The sequence below is a fragment of the Aegilops tauschii genome, chromosome 5, assembly GCF_002575655.3.
Source record: "Aegilops tauschii subsp. strangulata cultivar AL8/78 chromosome 5, Aet v6.0, whole genome shotgun sequence".
In the NCBI taxonomy this organism is placed as follows: Eukaryota; Viridiplantae; Streptophyta; class Magnoliopsida; order Poales; family Poaceae; genus Aegilops; species Aegilops tauschii.
In genome coordinates, this window is record NC_053039.3 from 507,802,536 (window position 1) to 507,813,596 (window position 11,061).

The following is an 11,061-nucleotide window of genomic DNA, read 5'->3' on the forward strand; positions in this document are numbered from 1 at the left end:
TCCCGTGATCATAATGAGACCTAGCCTCAAACAGCACGTAGGGTTGTTACCGAATGATGTTTCCCGGGGCCCGAAGCTGTCTAAACCCTTGTCTTGTGCGTTGATCCGCCCTGCGTCTCTCATCACAATCAACCCCTCTCAAGCTACTACATAGATGCGCTGGCCTCACGACTAAGTCCTTACACCTAGGACATCTGACGTGTTAATTCCATGACATGTTCGTTAGTAGAGATTCTCCTGGTGACAGCACGTACAAGAGTCCAGCGTCCCCGCTAAGGGTTTGAACCGGAATATGTAAATCTTGTCAACACCATTGACGTTTCCTGGAAAGAAAGCTTTTATATTTCAATTTGTTGGGTTTTACCCTCACTAGGAGGGAACCCTTCCAATAATTCTCAGTGACCCATGAAGGCCAAAGAGGGGGTTTGGAAATAGTTTTCAACCAGCAATTGACGCGCCTCGGTATAACCTCACTAGATGCGTCATTGCCCCAAGCGCAAGGCGGGTGTTCCATAGCCCAGAGATCTCCGTCTTATACCCAGGTCATCCTCAAACTATTTCTGCACACAAACGATGTGGTACAATTAACCCACCAGCAACCTGAGTTAATTGTTCTGAAAAACACGACCTGAGTTACCTAAAACAGAAAGGCCCATTGGGCCATCAGCTACCAGCCCTTCGCTTTGAGCCTCCCGGTGCACCAGTAATATGGCTAGATTTGTGCCGCCTCTCGGCCCATGGCACCACGTTCTATTTTATGCAGTGGCTTTTGTATTTTCACTGAAAAAACAATGCTGTAGCTCTTGTACCTATCAACGTGAGACCTGTGCTACTTCTCCTTCCTTTTTTTCATTTTTCTTTCTTCTTCATCTTCTTTTATAGCTGTGCTGATTAATAAATCATCTAAAATGTTTAGCGGACTAGGAAAGGTCGATACTACATGGGATGGGAAAAGTTTGCCAGAGTAAGGCAAACCGTGTGCGTGCCACTGCTGCCGGAGGAGCAGTTCCTCTAGGTTTCAGTCTGGGGTTTAGATTCGACATTATGGTTGAGCATGGCGCATTCAGGTAGAATTGTACATTTAGGGAATTAAACCGTGTGTGTTTTAGTGTTAGATACATCTGTGTCTATATAAAACTAAGACAACTAATTCAAGACGAAGGGAGTACATTGTAACTTTAGCTACTCATAATTGAATTGCGGAAAGTACACTTCATAGGAATGGTGAACTTGTGGGCCAACTTCATGTTTGTTTAGCAGCCAGAGATATCAGCAATTTTGTACTCCTTCCGTCCCACACTATAAGACTTTTTGCAAGCTATTTTAGCTTGCAAAAACATCTTACATTATGAGACTAAGGGAGTATTAAACTTTGCTTAGAAGTACCCGAATAAAATTCGTCCATTTTTGGACAATGTAGTGCTCGTCCAGGAGTACTTCTGTTTGGAACAAATAGAACTCTATCCATGCTTGAAAATAGGTCGTATAATTTTCGTCTGAAATAAAACAACGAAAAGATTGTTTGAAAAGATTGTTCAAGTTTATAGGGAAAAAAACTATGAACTCCTACTATAAAATATACAATGTGAAAATATTTTTATTGTGTACTTCATGATACTAATGTGATATTTCAGTTCTTAGTTTCTATAAGTTTAATCAAACATTGCACCGTTTAACTTCTAATAAAATCTACATGCCTTCTTTGCACCAAGGATTAGACTACTATAATTGGGTACCATTGGTTAGGTGTAAAGTTTTTTTTAAGAGTACGCTTAAGCTTACCATATTTTTATAGAACGGGAGAATAAGTTTTACATGATTCCCAAAGTCCAATCACATGATGAATGGAAGGCAAAAAGACACCACACCATTTTTTGTCCTTTTTTGCAAAAAAATCTTAGATCTATTAGCAACACCAACAATACAAACAACCCCAACAAGGAAGAAAATTACAACAAGGTCCAAAGGGAGTTAACTGCCTCCATATTCCAGAACGGGCCGGTGGCGCGCCTCCACCGATGCTCCACTGCCGGAGCCAGCATCTCCATGTTGGTGGCGGATAGGAAGTCGCGGGTCCTCGATCCTGTCGGATCATCGCCCTGTAGAAAAGAGCCGTCGATGTTGGATATGCCACAAGTTCAAACGAGCTCCGCCCATGCACAAGCGGATGGCACCACCGGTAGAAGCATCCTAACCTCCCCATAGTATGTTAGGAATTTACCCGGATCTGACGATTCCGTTTGGATCGGCGAAGTCTTAGTGGATCGAATCCCAGTTGACGAACTCCCTATCACGTCTCCGCCATCCTCCAAGCGCTGATGCCACGAGAAAACAAATCCCGCCGTCGTGCATGAGCATCGAGAAGACTAAGCTGCCAGATCCTTCACGCCGCGCCACAAGACGTCATGGTGGAGGTGGAACCGCATCACCTTATTCTGACACGGCGCCATCACCGCCACCGTGAAACCTAACCCTAACCCTATCTACAAGCCGAAAGCGGAGAAACGGGGTTCTCCCTCGCTCACGTTGCCGCGGCGGACGGAGGGGAGAGGAACTGTCAGCCTCGCCGACGCTTGACGTGAGTGTCGCAGTCGCTTGCGGTTTTGCCTCTCGCGCTACAGGAGGGGAAAACTGCTTGACACCACATCAAACTAGAGAGAAAAGCTTCTCTTTCGCGAGGTATTATCCCTAGGGTCTTCATGCAAAGCTTGAAACCAGCTACAATTTTTCTTTCTTGCCCAATGCTTGGGCATTAATCGGATAACTTCCCACTCAAAAAGAGTGTAACGAGTAATGTTTGGAGCAAGAAAAATGTTTGGAACCCTTCCAAAAATTCTCAATGGCCAATGAGAGCCAAAGAGGGGGTTTTGAAATAGTTTTCAACCGGCAATTAACGCCTCTCATGAAATCTCACTAGCTGCGTCATTGCTCTAAGTGCAAAGATGGATGTGGCAAAGCCCGAAGATCTTTTTCTTATACCCCGGATCATCGTCAAACTATTTCTGCACAACCGATGTGATACAATTAGCTCACCTTTCCACATAGCAACAGACCGAGTTAATTAGGTACTAGCTCCCTTCGGTTTGAGCTTTTCATGCATGTGCACTTGGGCGGGCTGGTTCCTATTTGATGGGAGCAACTAACTAACGGTATCTCTGGGGACTCTCGCAAAGGTCTTTTTTGTTTGAGAGCACCAAGTGATGCACTCAGCTGCCGCCACATGTCGCGCACTGGCACTCCCTCTAGATTTTGATTTTTTTTACGGTTTTTAGCGTTTTAGAATTTTTAAATACTTTTATTAGCTTTTGCCTCGGTTATCTAGGTTTTGATGTTTTTTTTTGGAAAACAGTGTTTTCCGCAAGAAGCATATCATGTACTTCTACGAGAAAAAACGTAACTCGTGCTTCCTTGAGAAGCACAACTTGTGCTTGCACGAGAAGCATAACCTACACTTGCACGAGCTGTGATTTTTCCCTTTTTACGGGGAAGCACAACTATGCTTCCTGAAAATGGAAAAACACATCCCGTGCTTTCGCGAGAAGTGCAACTATGCTTCCTGAAAAGGAGAAAGCACAACCTTGCTTTAAAAGGGTGAAAAGGCACAACTATGCTTCTGGTTTCCATTTTTTGGTTTTGGACAATTTTTTGTTCCGCTTTTTTCCTTTTTCTTTTATTTGATTTGTTTTTATTTATATTTTATCATTTTTATTCCTGATTTTCGTGAAAAAAAGTTCAACAAAACCTATTAATACGAGATATAGTTTCGAAGATTGACGTGAAAATCAACGGTGAAAATAATTTGTGATTTGGACGCACGGTTCAAAAGATAAACCGTTTTGAAACAAAAATAAATCTATAAAAAGGGAAACTTCCAGGTAGTGACATGAAGCACGCCACTTAGCACCAGAGAAAAAGTGGGCTGATGTTTACAAGGGTTACCCCTTAATTAGTGATCTTGCTATTTGGCACCTTAAGCGTTGGTTGTGGTGCTTTCGGTAAAAGGCGCGCCCTCCCCCCTCCCTCCCGGAGAAGCGAGTTTTGTTGTAACACGTCCATGTAGGGTAATACTTTCTCGCTCAAATAATACACAAGCTCGCATCGTGCATTTTCGTTTTCCCACCGATTTTGTGAACTTTCTAGAATTTTTTCCAAATCATGACTTTTATATTCGTGAACTTTTTCCATATCTTCAAATTGATTTTCAATTTTGTCCAGTTTTTTAAACCCATGAACAGTTTTTTTAATTAGGGAACTTCTCAAAAAAAATATGAACCTTTTGCTAGACACAAATATTTTATCATTTCCTTTTTGTTAAAAAAACTGGTAAATTAGTGAACCGAACAGGCGACGTGGGCGACAAAATAATAAAGAGCTAGCAGGCATTTCCTATTTGGCGCCTTCATCGCCCGTTAATGTACATTTTGTTAACTGCCAATGAAGGTGCTCTTACCGGGTTGGCCCATCTATGGGTGCAATAGGCAGCCGTTCTTTTTTTGTTTTTCCTGGACCAGTGTTGCTTTGTTTTTTCTTTTCTTTTTTAAACTTTTTTAAAAATTTCCGTATGAGTTCTGTTATTTAATTTTATGTTTATTTGTAATTATGAAATTCATGATTTTTTGAAATTAGGAATTTTTTTATTTAAATTCGATGAATTTTTTTCCAAAACCCATGTAAATATTCCAATTTACGATTTTTTTTAAAAAATTTACGAAACTTTTTTGAAATTATTGAAATTTATATAAAGTTGATAAACTATTTTCTAATTTTTCAACATTTTTTAAAAATCAACAAAAAAATTTCAACTCAATGAACTTTTTTCAAAATTGATGACCTTTTTAACATTTGTGATTTTCTTTTCCCAAAATTGTTGTACTTTATTTTCAAAATTTGTGGACTTTTCATATTTGATGAACTTTTCAAATGCGTGAACCAAATTGAAATTTGTGTTTTCTTAAAATCTAAGAATATTTTTTGATTCCAAGATTTTTCTGATTTTTAAAACATAGATTTGCAAAAGTCAAAGTTTGACCGACGAAGCAAATGCAAATGGGCCGGCCCATTCTTGCTGGCTAGTGGGTGTCAGATCTCCTAGCCAGCGTATAGGGCGCCTCCTAGGAACTCCCGGGCTAGAAAGCAACTAGATTCGGGTGAGCGAGCGACCCAGTGCTATTGGGCCACAACCCATGTAGCCGCGCGCGAACGCCTATTGGGGCGCAAATGGTGCTGGGGAGAGCTCTCTGCCGGACAATGCTATAGATCGGTTTAAGTGATCGCCTAAGCTCGCCCGTCACCCTTTCCCGGGCCTGGCCTAGCACGGCGACAGGAAGCGCCCGACGCCCAACCTCACTAGTTGCATCATTGCCCCAAGCGCAAGGCCGATGTTTCCATAGCCCGGTGATATTGTTCTTATACCCTGTCATCCTTAATCTAATTCCACACAACCGATGTGGTACAATTAGCTGTTGTAGGAGAGCAACCTGAGTTAATTAAAGCAAGCAGGCCAATTGGGCCACGAGGTACCAGCTGCCTTCGAGTGTTTATGGGCCTACATGCTTGTGGTCCAGTACTTGCGTCCGTCTCTAGGCCCATCGCACCATGTTTAGATGATTTGTCTGATCAGCGGCCTTGTTAGTTCCATCAGAAAAAAAAAAACTTGCCGGTATACACAGAAAGGGGAAGAAGAAAGAAAGAGAAAAACATACTAGTACTAAGTAGCAACATTCCAATGACTCGCGGCGATCGAGATTTTCTCTATTCTGAATGCAATACAGACAGACTATACAGATTTTCTGTATTCTGAATGTGCAATTTAGGCTACAATGATAAAGCCATTTTATATGTTTAGGTGCCAACAAAACAAAGCATGCACGAACGATAATAATCAAACAGTAGCAGATACAGCATGGTATCGCCACACAATATTCTAAATAGATGTACCACACTTGTGGGTTGACAATAATATGCACTACACATTTCCATGATCCAAGAGCCATGACCAAAAAAGGTGTATAAAGTGAGAAAAGCGTGACGCTGCACTCTATTCGGCACTAGTTTAACCGGGTTGACAAAGTGTCGTGTCGTGCCGGAATGGCACGTGTCCTCGAGCTCGAAGGTCAATGTGTGATCAGAAGAAAATCCGTGCTATAGATGTGAGATGTCTCGTGCTCTTTGCCATCCAACGGAAGACTCGAGTCGTTCTCGGTTTGGCTGATGGACGCAACGATACCGATCGATGGTTCAGCTCCAGCGTCGCGTTGTGAACAAAAAGGCTCTGTTGTTTCTAGAAGCCTACAGCTACACGTGTGGGCTCTCGACAGCTGAGGCCAACGATTTGCTTTCTGCAGGAGTTATTACTTTCTTATCGAGGCCATCGCGCACGTACTCAAGGAATTTGCACTGATGCGGAGCCGCACGTGATTTTTTTCTTCCCAAATAAAATAACCTAAAATCCTTTTCTTTTGGCAAGTCAGCAAGCGCTGATATCAAATCAAATCTCACAGAATATCTTGCGAGATCTCCCATAAATATTCATTATGGCCTCCATTGCAGCGTGGAAAAAAACTCACTCTTTCCAGGGAGCGGTTCTGCAGGCCTTTGTTCCGGCCTGCTTATCGGTCCAGGTACGACCGGTCCCCCTCAGCTGGCCCACCACACGCTCAGCGCCAGGGCCCAAGCGAGGACCCGCGGCGGCTATAAAACTCGCCTGCTCGCACACGCTCAGAGCACCTGCCCGCCAAGCAACACTACACCGGTCTCCCACCCACACCCATCCCTGTCCGCCGCTCCGGCGGGCCGTCTCCGCCACCCCACCTTCATGGCTTTTCCGCCGTCATTTTTCCCGCATGTTGGTAAAAATTACGTGTGGCACCATGCAGCTGTCGGCTGGCGAGCGAAAATTGGCGCGCGGATTTTACAACTTGCATTTTGCCATAATAGTAGATATGCATTTATTTCATTTTGCTTGATACAATGCACATGCCAGCCATTTCATTGTTATTAATGTGATTAAATACTAAAAATACAATATTGGTATATACTTATTGACTTACCAAAAAAACATGATTTAGCCAATAAGAGGTGGGTCAGTTCAGCTGGTTCTCAAGGAAAAAACCAGTAATAATCAACAAAACCAAAAAACAAAGGATGTGGGATAGGAGAGAAGAGATTGTTCTACTGCCATCAAATTCTAAGTCTTTTTTTTAGTTTAAAAAAAAACTAAGTCTTTTTTTGCATCACTCTACTCAACCTGTACCGGGTCAGCTAATTAGGCCGCGTGTCTGCATAACTGCATGATTGGTCGACACTGGGTTGAAAACCACATAACAAAAAGAGACAAAGTCACAGAGACCTCGTCTTTTGAATACAAAGAGTGATCATCGTGTGTATATTTTTGCTGAAAAGTGACTTTTTAATCAGTCTTTACACAGTAGCAGTAACACCCCTTTTGATGCCGTGCTTCTTTTGTGATGTGTTCTAGGTGTGGAGCAATGGCAAGCTGAAGAAAGTGAGAGGCATGGCTCGCCCCACTCCTGCCCCCAGCAGCGACAGTGAAGAGGGCGGGGAGCCAGCCCGCCTGTCCATCACCGTGCTGATCACACTGCCCCTGGACAGCATCGTCTCGCCGCTGCTGCCGCTCTCTGGTGCCGGCGAAGAGGGCGGCGACATGGATAAGGAGGAGAAGGAGGAGGTCTCTGAAGACGGTGATGAGGATGGATGCAGCTTTCGCCCCTTCTCACTGGAGGGCTACGCGTGGGGGGTGTACCATGAGGGGCTTCAGTCCAAGGATCCGCTAGCCCCGTACCGCATATGATTAAGCTCGTTCGTCATGGCTCTCTAGCGTTGGATTTTTGTTAGACATGTTCGATTCATTATAGCTGGACCACAGATGACTTGTGGTTGTTCACAAATGACAAGAACAACTGAACACTTGGTGGAAATTACCATCATCAAGGAGCTTTTGACATCGAAATAGACTGCTAGCATCTAATCTTACTGGAAGTGATGCCATCTGCAAATATTTGTTGAAACAGCATGAAACTTTTGTACACGTGATCTTTTCTTTGACCAACAGTAAGCATTTTGACACTGTTGGTTCCCCATCAATAAAGACAAATAGTCATTGCAGATCTTCTATTCCATTTGTTGCTCATGCTCACATGCTTGTGTTTGCAAAGATGCCTGATGTGTTTATGAATTTTTGTAGATTTGAATCTAAACCTTTCTTATACTTATGACTTTGAGAACCCAACCCATACCAATGCGAAACATGGGGATGTGGAGTTTGTAGAAGCAAAAGGTAGGCGGGTGATAAAGATCAACAGGAGGAGAGGGCCGCTGGCGTCTCGTCGGATCATGTGGGAGCGCGGCAACCGGCTCTAACAACGCTCAACGACTACCTTCCCATGGCTGCCCCAACTCGACGATCTCTTGCGGTGTTGTTGGGCTCAAAACTATACCCTGCAATCAAAATATCAAGGATAACAATATCTTGGGCTGTTTTTGTTGGCAATGTGTAGCAATGCTCCAAAGGAACACAAGTTTGGGTTTTCAGGTCCCATGACATCATCATCCCTTGTAGCAATGTTTATCAGAACCAAAACAGAGTACAACATGTCTGCATTACAATAACCAACAGTCTAGCAGTTTGATATTTTTGTGCCACAAATATACTGGCACACACACATAATAATATTAATAAGATCCATTTATCATCAAGACGAGATCAAAAGTCAAGACAGCCGAACCTTCGTCCTTGTGATGTGCGCAAGGCAGCTACACCAACTGAGAGGCCGAAATCAACTCAAGGGCATAACTGAGAGAGAGATGGCAATATCTCATCATCATGGTTCCCATGCTGAGCTCGGCAGCTCCATCCATGGAGAGAACTGGTTGCCGGCGCTGCTGCTTTCAGAAGGAGCCACGTTGATCACTTGGGCTGGCTCAGCATGAGGAGGAGGAGGAGGAGGAGCAACCGCAGCAGCTTGCCCAATCAAACAGGACAAGGAGTTCACCGTGCTCATGAGATCCTGTTGCTCCACATTCACAACCTCGTTGTCGCTCAGTAAGTTGTCATGTATCTGCTCAAGTGACATTGTCTCCGGTGAGATGTAACCATTACTCGGCTGGTTCTGCAGCAAGGTCTGCCCTGAAGGTTCCTCTGTGACAGTAGTTGTACGGAAATACAGAGGTGATCAGATTAGTTAACAGTACAAGTTGACTGAGCAAGCAACTTCTGTAGTAAGTTAATCAGGTTCTCAGTACCAAAATGATGCAAATTTCTCACGGAGATATTGTGTGTTATGTCAACTGACCAGAGAGAAGCTAACTCGCTAGAAAGTAGAATAGGGATAAAAAGGATCATTGATTTACAAACTATAATATGCATACTACATTCAGAAACTTGAAAGAAAATATCTGAATTTGACATACTGCCTGAACAGATAAGAAACAAGCCATACAATTATACCTGTTCCTGTCGTTTGTCGTCAGGCAGGGCCATTTTTCTAATCAGATTTGTAGCGCATATCACCGATTGCCTAAGCCTATTATTAGAGATGGATTATCCATATTTATTTATTTTATTGACAAAATCATGCATTTGTTGCGTCTATTAGGTGTTCATGCTTTCCTAGGAATATATATAGCATTTTTTTGCGAGATCGAGTATATATGAGTTGCATTTTACTATTGGCATGGGCAAACTGCAGTTCTTTCTGTACATGAAAACTTTTTTTTGCGGGGTTCCTGTACATGAAAACTTGTCCTAATATTGTACTTCCCCCGTTCACTATTATAACATGTTTTGGATTTCAATATAGATTACATACGGACTGAAATGAGTGAACAAACACACTAAGATGCGTATATATACATCCGATTCAGAAAGAAGTTAAAACATCTTGTGGTGAACGGATGGAGTAGTTGTTTCATTTCAGGAAATGAGACGAGTGCTTTTAGTACACTATGCATAATACAACATTTGGACTTGTGTGGTTCTGAATTTATCCGATTCAATCTAAAGCAGTATAAGTGTTACAGTTCTGACATGTAGATTTTTTTCAGAAAAGGAGGAAAAAAAACCCCGGCCTCTGCATCAATCGATGCAGTTCTGACATGTAGATGGAAGAGCATTAGATACCTGAGCTTGGGTAGAGGACAACATGGTCGGCGCGGCTTGGTTGGTTCCCTGATTCGACCTGCCGACTCGTCATACAGTCACCAGGGAATATCCTTATCACCTCAGCCAGCGCCTCTCTTCTCGATGGATAAGCGGCCCTGCTATGCGAGTCCTCTGAATTGGTTAGATTGTTGATATGCTTCCCTTTGCCATTGAGTCCACCATTTGACATGAAGGGTTTTTGCCCCACCCTAGTCATTTCAAGGAACTCCTCCCAGCTAAACATGTCACTCTTCAATTGATCACCCCCCCTTGAATGTTCTTTTGTAATCACAGAGGTACCAACAGCTACTGTAGAAAAAAAAGAGGTTTAGTTACTTGATTTTTTCTTGCAGATTTAGTAATGAGATGCATACTGCATAGAAAAAAAATTCTGAGTACTAATTACTAGAACTCTCATGCATGGTTAGTGATATACCGCAAAAGTATACTTTCAGGAAATGATAGTTCTGAAGCTTACCTGAGCTTTGGAAGTGTACACCTTGCAGGGCTCCAGTATCATTTAGTCCTACTGTGTTTGTTCCAGTTGGCATCGACTGCCCAGTTGGTGCAGTACCAAACAGGTTATCATCATCACTATGATATGAGTTTTCATTGCTCGGACTCAATGCGATTCCAGGCACTGAACAACATGTGCCCCAGCAAGGACTCTTCTGATTGATATTGTTCTCTTGACTTAACAAATATAGACGATGGTCTATGGACAGGAGATTCTCAATGTGCTTGTCTATTATCCCTGGGTCACACTGTAGAACATGCCTACTGGAAGTAGTAAAAGGGAAATCTTCACCCACCAATACAATGAAAATATATAGAAATTAACAAGGGTTCAAACACAACTATTTTAGCGAGATATGTGTATGTACTAGTGTGTAGATAACACC

At 42.8% G+C, this 11,061-nt stretch overlaps 2 pseudogenes; both read right to left on the reverse strand.

Annotated features, from left to right (window-relative positions):
- Window positions 1-356: 356 nt before the first annotated feature.
- Window positions 357-504, reverse strand: LOC120965514 (U4 spliceosomal RNA; annotated as a pseudogene).
- A 2,308-nt stretch (window positions 505-2,812) lies between these two features.
- Window positions 2,813-2,944, reverse strand: LOC120965515 (U4 spliceosomal RNA; annotated as a pseudogene).
- Between the last annotated feature and the right edge of the window lie 8,117 nt (window positions 2,945-11,061).